The following is an 11,471-nucleotide window of genomic DNA, read 5'->3' as shown; positions in this document are numbered from 1 at the left end:
GGCTGTTTCTCCGTCCCATCAATGCAGGTGCTACTGCCTGTTTGTCGCTACCAGAGCTTCCGCCCCTCAGTCCAGAGGCGCCAGAGCCCCTCAGTCCAGAGGCGCCAGAGCCCCTAATTCCAGCGCTGCCAGAGCCTTCCTCCTCTTCAGCACTTCCAGAGTTTTTCGCCTGTCCAGCGCCGCCAGTGCCACCAGTCTGCCCAGCGCTGCCAGAGCCGCCAGTCAACCAGGAGCCGCCAGTGCCGCCAGTCAGCCAGGAGCCGCCAGTGCCGCCAGTCAGCCAGGATCCGCCTGAGCCGCCAGTCTGCCAGGTTTTTTCACGTTTCTTGTTTTGTAGATTGTTTTATTTTCATCTTGATTAAAGATGTACAAAACTAACCACGCTGCATTTTGGTCCGCCTCTCTTTCACCAAAAGAAAACCGTTACACTATCGCAAACTGTTTGACTTGAAAAAATACAAACATATTTTTTTTAAAGAGCCGTTTGGGACCCAAAAGAGACAGCTCTTTTTGGTGAGCTGAGTCGAATGAGCCTGCTCACTGAAAAGAGCCGGAAACGCCCATCACTATAATCTTGAACATGTGTCATTCCTTCTCTATTTCTAGATGCAATCAGTTACCAGGCAAAAATACATATTGAGGCTTTCAGTAAAACTGAGGGCAGAGAAATATGTGTGCACCAGACAGGTCAAGGCTTCTTTCATGCATGTCTTTGAGAGGTAAGTTACACTACAAAATGTTGGGTTGTTTGGATGACCCAATTGCTGGGTTGCAGGTCATTAGTTGGATTGTTTTCTGTAAATACAGCAACGTTTGGTTGTTGGTGCTGTGTTATTGATATTTGAATGAGCCAGTGGGTTAATTTTTACCTTTATTTAACTAGGCAAGTCAGTTAAGAACAAATTCTTATTTTCAATGACAGCCTAGGAACAGTGGGTTAACTGCCTGTTCAGGGGCAGAATGACAGATTTGTACCTTGTCAGCTCGGGGGTTTGAACTTGCAACCTTTCGGTTACTAGTCCAATGCTCTAACCACTAGGCTACCTTGCTGCCCCGCTACAAGTGACCATAAAATTAGGAATTTACAAGTGTTCTAGTTCTAATGTGACTGAGTGATTGACGAGTGGAAAACGGATAATGTTATTTCGACAGACTAAGGTTTTTTTTGATTGACTGAAAACCCTTGCAAATTCACAATTTTATGGTCATTCAGGTAAAATAGGTTGTCCTGTCATAATAAGGTACCTAACTAACGTTAGCTTGAGCGTTAGTCTTGCGACCATGCTCTTAAATCTAGCTTACTGAAGTGTTGTCGTGGAATATAACAACGATGGGAACATGTGGATCTGAGCAAGTGTGATGTCATTAATGTTTGTGGATATGTACAGTATGTAAATGTAAAGTTGTCTATTGTTTTCGGCAATGTGTTTTTGTTTGTAAAAAAACGAAGTAAAATCAAATAATACAAAAATTGTATTGTTTGCTTTACTACAGATTGCTCAGGACTTCTACATTTTAAACCTGGACTGCTTGGGGAAACTCACTGATAACTGGATCACGGTCTTCAAGGGCAAAAAAACTTTGCTTCGCCAGTCCAGAGAGAAGCAGGCCAAAGATACTCTCTAAGTGCAAGTATTGTTTGAAATGACCCTGCTGTTGGTGCCTCAGATGCTAATGTCTAATCAAGTTATTCACTAAACATTAATCTCTCCAGATACACAAGGTGATGTCACTTGAAGACGTCACTTTAAGACTGCCAGTGCTCCTCCCAACATCAGTTTACAAGATAGGCAGGAAGACATTCCGACCCAGCTTCAATGAGACCAGAAAGAAAGTTTAAATAGTGCATAGGCAAAGGGAGATTGACGGGTAAATTAGATGATGGCATTTTGTAAACATTTAATGAAAGGAACACCACTCCAAAATCTGTAACACATAACTCCAAGACATTAGGAAGGTTTCCATCCCATTTGCGACAGATTTTCATGCGAATATTCTCAAATCTGCATTAAACGATATGCACATTTTCTCATCGGAGATGTTTCCAGCAAACACTGGACTTTTGTGGATAAAAGGCTGTGTGTGATGACATAGTGCACGTAAATTACTTTTGCCGTTAAAGGTGAAATGGATTTCCATCGCATTTTCAACTGTACTGATGGTTTTGTAACAAACTGTTGCGTACAAATCCTGAAATTTACATCCCTAACTCTAATAATTTTCGTCAAGATAGAACTGCCAAAGGGGGCGGGATTGCAATCTACTGCAGATATAGCCTTACTATCCAGGGCTGTACCCAAACAATTCGAGCTTCTACTTTTAAAAATCCACCTTTCCAGAAACAAGTCTCTCACCGTTTCCGCTTGCTATAGACCACCCTCTGCCCCCAGCTGTGCCCTGGATACCATATGTGAATTGATTGCCCCCCCATCTATCTTCAGAGCTCGTGCTGCTAGGTGACGTAAACTGGGACATGCTTAACACCCCGGCCATCCTACAATCTAAGAGAGATGCCCTCAATCTCACACAAATGATCAAGGAACCCACCAGGTACAACCCCAAATCCGTAAACACGGGCACCCTCATAAATATAATCTAATTAACTTGCCCTCCAAATACACCTCTGCTGTTTTCAACCAAGATCTCAGAGATCACTGCCTCATTGCCTGCAGTCAAACGACCACCCCTCATCACTGTCAAACGCTTTCTAAAACACTTCAGCGAGCAGGCCTTTCTAATCGACGTGGCCCAGGTATCCTGGAAGGATATTGACCTCATCCTGTCAGTGGAGGATGCCTGGTTATTCTTAAAAAGTGCCTTCCTCAACATCTTAAATAAGCATGCCCCATTCAAAAAATGTAGAACCAGGAAAAGATCTAGTCCTTGGTTCTCTCCATACCTGACTGCCCTTCACCAGCACAAAAACATCCTGTGGTGTTCTGCATTAGTATTGAATAGCCCCCGTGAAATGCAACTTTTAAGGGAAGTTAGGAACCAATATACACAGGCAGTTAGGGAAAGCTAAGGCTAGCTTTTTCAAGCAGAAATGTGCATCCTGTAGCACAAACTCAAAATAGTTCCGGGACACTGTAAATCCATGGAGAATAAGAGCACCTCCTCCCAGCTGCCCACTGCAGTGAGGCTAGGAAACACTGTCACCACCAATAAATCCACTATAATTGAGAATTTCAATAAGCATTTTTCTACGGCTGGCCATGCTTTCCACCTGGCTACCCCTACCCCGGTCAACAGCCCTGCACCCCCCCACAGCAACTTGCCCAAGCCTCCCCCATTTCTCCTTCACCCAAATCCAGATAGCTGATGTTCTGACAGAGCGGCAAAATCTGGATCCCTACAAATCAGCCGGGCTACACAATCTGGACCCTCTCTTTCTAAAATGATCATCTGAAATTGTTGCAACCCCTATTACTAGCCTATTCAACCTCGTATCGTTTGAGATTCCCAAAGATTGGAAAGCTGCCGCGGTCATCCCCCTCTTCAAAGGGGGAGACACTCTAGACCCAAACTGCTACAGACCTATATCTATCCTACCCTGCCTTAACACATTTGGCCGCCTTTCCTTCCTGTTCTCTGCTGCCAATGACTGGAACGAACTGCAAAAATCACTAAAGCTGGAGACTCATATCTCCCTCACTAGCTTTAAGCCCCAGCTGTCAGAGCAGCTCACAGATCACTGCACCTGTACATAGCCCATCTGTAAATAGCCCATCCAACTACACCATCCCCATACTGTATTTATTTATTTTGCTCCTTTGCACCCCATTATCTCTACTTGCACATTTATCCTCTGCACATCTACCATTCCAGTGTTTAATTGCTATATTGTAATTACTTTGCCACCATGGCCTATTTATTGCCTTGTCTCTCTTATCCTACCTCATTTGCACACACTTTATATAGACTTTTTCTACTGTATTATTGACTGTATGTTTGTTTATTCCATGTGTAACTCTGTATTGTATGTGTCGAACTTCTTTGCTTTATCTTGGCCAAATCACAGTTGTAAATGATAACTTGTTCTCAACTAGCCTACCTGGTTAAATAAAGGTGAAATAAAAAATAAATGAATAAATAAATATACCAAATGTGCCCACTCTGGCCTTGGCACATTCCCTCTAGCCAACAGCTTGCACACACAGTGGGGGTAGGCTAGCTACATTATGAGATTATTATGGATAACAGCAAATATTATTTTTCTTTTGTCAAACAGGAGCCAAGCATTTATCATCATGTCACCAGAATAAGACCCTCAACATTTATTGGAAAGGAGCATCAAGCTCTTCACCTTGCACATTCACCACCCTGTGAAGTTTATGTCATTTATTTCATCAGTAGCTTAATAAACTGCATGCTTTCCTGTGTTTTAGCGGGGGAGGACCGCACACCATATCATCGCGTGACTCCAAGTTTACTTCGATTTGATGGTTATTGTATCAATATTTTCCCATAAAGGAGTTTTCACCGCCATTTCTCACAATTCATTTTAACAACACAAAATGATCCCAACATGTCGAACGAACAAATTGTCTGTAGGCATTTATAAAGTTGTTCCAGCACTTCATGTTCCCATCAGCCCGGTCAGCCAGGTCGTGACTTTTTCCATGAGTCAGGTTATTCATCTGCATGAAATGGTTGGATGGAAATGTGGTTAGTGTTGTGTAAATTAACCTATGAGCCCCAGCCAAAACATTTATGGAAGATGTAAGGATTGGGTGTTGATTGATGTAAATGACTATAAAATATACAACATACAGTGTGTGATGGTATTGTCAGTGTGCCTCCATGCTTTGCACAAGTTCTCATATTCTAAAATCTAAAGATTTCTCTTAACAGGTTGGGTCCAACATGGTTGAGTACCTCCACCAGGCAGAGGTGACCAGACCCTACCCATTTGTGTTGGCTCTTGGGGACTGCTCACAGGGGTTTACAGTCATTAGTGGACCGGCATTGGAGCAAAGTACACTGCTTGGATGTGGGCTTCAAGTCCTATTTTTTATTTTTTTATTTATTTTTTATTTTTTACTAGGCAAGTCAGCTAAGAACAAATTCTTATTTTAGGAACAGTGGGTTAACTGCCTGTTCAGGGGCAGAATGACAGATTTGTACCTTGTCAGCTCGGGTGTTTGAACTTGCAACCTTCCGGTTAACAGTCCAACGCTCTAACCGCTAGGCTAGCCTGCCGCCCCGTGTTTGATATGCCCCAGCATGGGAATTCCTATAGACCACTGTGCCCCAGCATGGGAATTCCTATAGACCACTGTGGATCAGTGGCAAGGAATAGAATCCCCCACAATTAGATTGTTGCGAAAATTATTTTTTTTCCACTGAACAATAGTGGATAAGTATCTGCTCTTGTATGTAGTGTGAGAAGGGACAGCAGGAAGCACAGCCCTCCGTGTTCCTGTGAATGAATAGATCAATGGATGGCTGAGCCATGAGTGTCTCATTCCAATGCTAATATGCTCTTAAGGCACTACTTATAGCTCTGTTAAATGTACTTTTAGTTCGTTTTTTTATGCATTTGTGGCTTTCAATGTGCTATTTAACATTTGTATATATTCTTGTACATTCTCTGACGTGATGTACAGTATGTTCTAAAATGCATGCAATAGAAATTAATTATTTGAAATTCATCATTGTATCTTGATTGTGTATGTCGAAAAGGGATGGTATAGAAGGCAAAAATATGCTAGCAAAATTGAAATTAGGATGACTGAAAATAACCCAAGGATTACATATATTACCCAGCTATTAGGTCAAGCCCTCAACCCAATATGCTGGATTTATGTCACAACCCAACACACTGGGTTGTTTTAATCCAGCAATATACAGTCCTTTCGGAAAGTATTCGAACCCCTTCACTATTTACACATTTTGTTATGTTACAGCCTTATTCATAAATGCATTTTAAAAAAAAATCCCCTTATCAATCTACACACAATACCACATAATGACCAAGTGAAAACAGGTTTTTAGATATTTTTGCAAATGATTTACAAATAAAAGCTGAAATACCTTATTTACACAAGTATTCAGACACTTTTTATATAAGACTCAAAATTGACGTCTGGTTCATCCTGATTCCATTGATCATCCTTGCATGTGTTTTTACAACTTGATTGGAGTCTATTGGACATGATTTGGAAAGGCCTGTCTACATAAGGTCCCACAGATCAAATCAAATTTGATTAGTCACATGCTCCGAATACAACAGTGTTCGGCGCAGTTTAACCAACAATGCAGTTCAAAAAATATGAATAAGAAATAAAAGTAACAAGTAGTTAAAGCGCAGCAGCAAAATAACAATAGCGAGACTATATACAGGGACCGGTACAGAGTCAATGTGTGGGAACACCAGTTAGTCAAAGTAATTGAGGTCATTTGTACATGTAGAGTTATTAAAGTGACTGCGCATAGATGATAACAGAGTAGCAACGGTGTAAAAGAGGGGGGTGCAATGCAAATAGTCTGGGTAGCCATTTGATTAGATGTTCAGGAGACTTATGGCTTGGGGGTAGAAGCTGTTTATAAGCCTCTTGGACCTAGACTTGGCGCTCCGGTACCACTTTCCGTGTGGTAGCAGTGAGAACAGTCTATGACTAGAGTCGCTGGAGTCTTTGGCAATTTTTAGGCCCTTCCTCTGACACCGCCTGGTATAGAGGTCCTGGATGGCAGGAAGCTTGGCCCCAGTGATGTACTGGGCAGTACACACTGCCCTCTGTAGTGCCTTGCGGTCGGAGGCCGAGCAGTTGCCATACCAGGCAGTGATGCAACCAGTCAGGATGCTCTCGATGGTGCAGCTGTAGAACCTTTTGAGGATCTGAGGACCCATGCCAATTATTTTCAGTCTCCTGAGGGGGAATAGGTTTTGTTGTGCCATCTTCACGACTGTCTTGGGGTGCTTGGACCATGTTAGTTTGTTGGTGATGTGGACACCAAGGAACTTGCAGCTCTCAACCTGCTCCACTACAGCCCCGTGGATGAGAATGGGGGCGTACTCAGTCCTCCTTTTCCTGTAGTCCACAATCATCTCCTTTGTCTTGATCACGTTGAGGGAGAGGTTGTTGTCCTGGCACCACATGGCCAGGTCTCTAACCTCCTTATAGGCTGTCTCGACGTTGTCGGTGATCAGATCACTGTTGTGTCATCGTGCAGTCATGAGTGAACAAGGAGTACTGGGGGGGACTTAGCACGCACCCCTGAGGGGCCCCTGTGTTGGGGATCAGCGTGGTGGATGTGTTTTTACCTAGCCTTACCACCTGGGGGCGGCCCGTTAGGAAGTCCAGGATCCAGTTGCAGAGGGAGGTGTTTAGTCCCAGGGTCCTTAGCTTATTGATGAGCTTTGAGGACACTATGATGTTGAACGCTGAGCTGTAGTCAATGAATAGCATTCTCACATAGGTGTTCCTTTTGTCCAGGTGGGAAAGGGCAGTGTTGAGCGCAATAGAGATTGCATCATCTGTGGATCTGTTAGGGCGGTATGCAAATTGAAGTGGGTCTAGGGTTTCTGGGATAATGGTGTTGATGTGAGCCATGGCCAGCCTTTCTAAGCACTTCATGGCTACAGATGTGAGTGCTACTGGTCGGTAGTCATTTAGGCAGGATACCTTAGTGTTCTTGGGCACAGGGACTATGGTGGTCTGCTTGAAACATGTTGGTATTACAGACTCTGACAGGGACAGGTTGAAAATGTCAATGAAGACACTTGCCAGTTGGTTGGCCCATGCTCGAAGTACACGTCCTGGTAATCCGGCTGGCCCTGCGGCCTTGTGAATGTTGACCTGTTTAAAGGTCTTACTCACATTGGCTGCGGAGAGCATGATTAGGGTTGCACATTTTGGGGAAGATTCAGAGGTGGAAACTTTCCCTGGGAATTAACGGGAATATATGGGAATTAATATTAATACCATTTAAATATAGATGTTTTTTGCATTGGATATTTGTACCATATAATATGGAGACAGAAACATAAACATTTTATGTATACATAATTGTATACATAATTGCAAATGATCAAATCCTTCCAATAGAAATTAAAAAACAATTTAGTTACAAATTGAACTTAAGTTGAGTTGACTCTTCACAAGGGATGATTTCACTGAAAAACAAAAGAAAGGGAATATTGAATGCTCCATCGCATCTCCCAAAAACATTTTCAATATACATCTGTAAAATGATAGTCTAAAATCTTAAGCTTTGGTTGTCTTCCTCTCATGCTTCCATGTCTTCTCCCTGGACTTCCTCGATGTCCACCTATTGAACCTCAGACTCTGAGGCTTCATCTTCACTGTCACTTTCCAATCTTGTTGAAGATGGCTCGTTGTCAGGCTCAAAAAGCCTCAAATTTGCCCAGATGGCCACCAATTTTTCAACCCTTGGTCAGCCTGTTGTGTGCTTTGGTGTGTGTATTCCCAAACAAGGTCCAGTTGCGCTCTGAGGCAGCTGATGTTGGTGGGATTTGGAGGATGATGGAGGCAACAGGGGAAAGAGCCTTAGATCCGCAAAGTCCCTTCTACTAGGTGGCTGATGAGATATGTTGGCACGACTGCCATATTGCATCTCCATCCCAAAGCCCCTGCTTGGTAGTGTACTTCACCAGACTGCCAAGAACCTTGCTCTCATCCAGGCCAAGGTGGCGAGACACGGTGATGATGACACCATAGGCCTTGTTGATCTCTGCACCAGACAGGATGCTCTTACCAGCATACTTGGGGTCCAACATGTATGCTGAAGCATGTATGGGCTTCAGGCAGACGTCTTCACGCTTTTTAATGTATTTCAACCAATGGGTGTAATAATGTGAGGGTAGGACTCCTCCACTTTAGACCAATCATCCTTCATGTTTGCAGCATTGTCTGTCACCAGTGTAAATACCTTCTGTGGTCCAAGGTCATTGATGACTGCCTTCAGCTCATCTGCAATGTAGAGACTGGTGTGTCTGTTGTTCCTTGTGTCTGTGCTCTTGTAGAATACTGGTTGAGGGGTAGAGATGATATCGTTAATTATTCCCATAAACATTCGACCACCCAACAGAGATGATTGCAATACAGTCTGCTTTCTCTATAATTTGCATCTGTGATGCATTCTTCACATATGATTTGGCACTGTATTTGCAAATGTACACAGCTTTTCCATCTACATTAGCTGCAGTGAAATGTCTCTACACATCAGATAGTTTCCGTGCCATTTTTCTGTAAAGATTTTTAAAAATGAGTAAAAAACAACATAAATAGTTAAGCAGTTAGATTAAACAACTCCTTTGTAAGATATATATTTTAAAATGAAACATGTATGGAAACAGGTGACTTAGCACACCTCAGTTAGCAGGCTCAACAAGCTAAAACCCACATGGTAGCAAAAACTAACTAGCAGAACATGTTAATTAACAAGTTAGAAATGATTTAAACACACTTTGCTGTAGGCTACTATTTACTAGTTAACAAAATATCATGTATGTCATATAAAATATATTCTCCCCACCCAGTATTGTAATCAAAACTTACCAGAAAACATGTAGTCCTGTGGGCTCAATAGCATCTCTTTAGTGTGAAATGTTGCATAATATATTAGTTTTTAATGTCCCGTTGATGGTTTAATCTTCCTCGTAGGTCGTCGATTTTTTTATTTTCCAAAGATTGTACGTTAGCTAAAAGAACGGAAGGCAAGGGGGGTTTATTCGATCGCCTACACATTCTCAGAAGGCAGCCCGACCTCTGTCCTCTTTTTGTCCGTCGTCTCTTCACACAGATGACGGTGATTTGGGCCTGTTCCCGGGAAAGCAGTATGTCGTTCACATTAGGCTCGTCAGACTCGTTAAAGGAAGAAAAAAAAGCATCTGCCAGAGTAATCGCTGTTCTGATGTCCAGAAGATATTTTGGTCATAAGAGATGGTAGCAGCAACATTATGTACAAAATATGGTTTAAAAATAAGTTACAAACCATGCAAAAAAAAGCGAACAGAAAAACACAATCGGTTAGGCGGACGTAAAACGTCAGTCATCTTCTCCGGCGCCGTCAGAGCAAAAACCAAGCCATGAGGTCAAAGGAATTGTACGTAGAGCTGAGAGACAGGGTTGTGTGGAGGCACCGATCTGGGGAAGGGTACCAAAAAATGTCTGCAGCATAGAAGTGCCCAAAGAACAGTGTCCTCCATCAATCTTAAATAGAAGTTTGGAACCACCAAGACTCTTCCTAGAACTGGCCTACCGGCCAAACTGAGCAATTGGGGGAGAAGGGTTTTGGTCAGCGAGGTGATGTTTTAAGGGAAATTCTGTCCTAGATGCCTCTATCCAACAAAGAGAGGGCTGCATGGTTCAGGGCACAGTAGAATGCAGAACCTCTAGGGAAGAGTGGCTTGCAAGTAGGAGAGCAAGGTATTAAAGGATAGAGCAGTTAAAGGAAAGATTCGCCCATTTTGAATGTTATTACGTTTTTGTGCATCTCTGAGCAATGTTCTATTGATTCACAGGGTCATTTCATGTTTTTATGTGTATCTGACCTATTCACCTTTCAAGCAGGCAGAAATGCAGCCAGTATGATGAGTTTGCATCACATGATGCAAGTATCACTTCCTCTAAATAACCCGAATGAGTCTGAGAACTCAGTAAATCTGCCATCAATGTTGACGCTTTTACAGAGGACATTTTAGTCCTGCAATTTTGCATCTAGCTAATGCATTTGGTGCAGTTTTTTTTCCAAGTAAAAAAAAAATGTGTCTTATGACAACAAAGTCTCACTGTTTGTGTGTTCTGCAGTAGGATTGGATAGATCACCAAAGGCTGTGTATCCTGTGTTAGTGGGTAAGTGAGCACTGTCACAATCAAAACCCAATACATGTGCAAGCCAGTTAATTAAGAACACATTTTTATTTACAATTGACGGCCTTCCCCAGCCAGAAACCACTGGGCCAATTGTACGCCACCCCCAATCACAGCTTGTTGCAACACAGTCTGGAATTGAACCAGGGTTTGTAGTGACACCTCAGTGAGATGCAGTGCCTTAGACCGCTGCGCCACTCGGGAGCCCCAATCCTCTAGTAAGTCATGACAAACTCATTTACAAAACTCTGTTTTGGACGAGACTGACTTAATGACCAAAATTATCCTATTTACTCTTTGTTGTCAATTTTGACACTAGAATAATAAAGTTTCTTACTAATATTGCTACACCGACACATTAGAAGGCACACTCCTCACTAGCTAGATGCCAAATTAAAAGTGTCAGATGCGCAATACACTCTAAAATCTACATTTCTTAGTTTTCTTCCAGACCCCCCCAAAAAGCATTACTCTATGAACAATTGTGAAAAATAAAACTGAGAACATAAAACTGAGAACATAATTTTGGGAAATATACAACATTTTTTTTTAAATTGGGAGGGTGTCAAAGATTGTATAGGGCCCCCTTAGAGTTGTTTGTAAAACCATTATTTTACCAGGTATATTGACAGA

This window comes from Oncorhynchus keta, chromosome 6 (genome assembly GCF_023373465.1).
Source record: "Oncorhynchus keta strain PuntledgeMale-10-30-2019 chromosome 6, Oket_V2, whole genome shotgun sequence".
NCBI lineage: Eukaryota > Metazoa > Chordata > Actinopteri > Salmoniformes > Salmonidae > Oncorhynchus > Oncorhynchus keta.
Note: the sequence above shows the minus strand (reverse complement) of the source record.